Below are 856 nucleotides of genomic sequence, written 5' to 3'. Positions count from 1 at the left end.
GCCGACGGGACGACTTCACTGCCGCTGCTGCCGCGCCACCGGCGGCGGAGCGGGCCGGACCGCCTCAGGGCAGCGGAGAGACGGCCCCGAGGCCGTGTGGCTGGGACCGGGCCGCCTCAGGGCAGCGGAGAGACGGCTCCGGGGCCGTGTGGCTGGAGCCGGGCCGCCTCAGGGCAGCAGAGAGACGGCTCCGGGGCCGTGTGGCTGGAGCCGGGCCGCCTCAGGGCAGCGGAGAGACGGCTCCGGGGCCGTGTGGCTGGAGCCGGGCCGCCTCAGGGCAGCGGAGAGACGGCCCCGAGGCCGTGTGGCTGGAGCCGGGCCGCCTCAGGGTAGCGGGGATACAGCCATGCAGCTCGGGTCGTGTAGCTAGCGACGGGCCGCCTCGTGGCAACGGAGAGACAGCCCGTGCCCTGTGACTGAGAGCGGGCCAGCTGGTTAATTGTTCGTTATTGGTGCTCTCGGGTGCTTCGACTGCGTGGTCTTTCAGCGCCCAAAAAGTCAGCGGGCCACCAAAGGGCCGTGATAGTCTTTGTGACAGTGCAACGTTCGGTGAAGTTGAAATCGCCTCAGGGCATCGATACGAGGACAGTCGTGTGTATTCACGTGGGGACGCATGACAGTGGTACTCTCCGTGGCAGCATGCTGTCCGTCTTGTGTGTATTCACGTGGGGACGCATGACAGTGGTACTCTCCGTGGCAGCATGCCGTCCGGCTTGTGTGTATTCACGTGGGGACGCATGACAGTGGTACTCTCCGTGGCAGCATGCCGTCCGGCTTGTGTGTATTCATGTGGGGACGCATGACAGTGGTATTCTCCGTGGCAGCATGCCGTCCGGCTTGTGTGTATTCACGTGGG

This window comes from Pollicipes pollicipes, unplaced genomic scaffold (genome assembly GCF_011947565.3).
Source record: "Pollicipes pollicipes isolate AB1234 unplaced genomic scaffold, Ppol_2.1 Scaffold_2555;HRSCAF=2994_pilon_pilon_pilon, whole genome shotgun sequence".
Classification (NCBI taxonomy): domain Eukaryota; kingdom Metazoa; phylum Arthropoda; class Thecostraca; order Pollicipedomorpha; family Pollicipedidae; genus Pollicipes; species Pollicipes pollicipes.
This window is presented reverse-complemented; position numbering follows the sequence as displayed.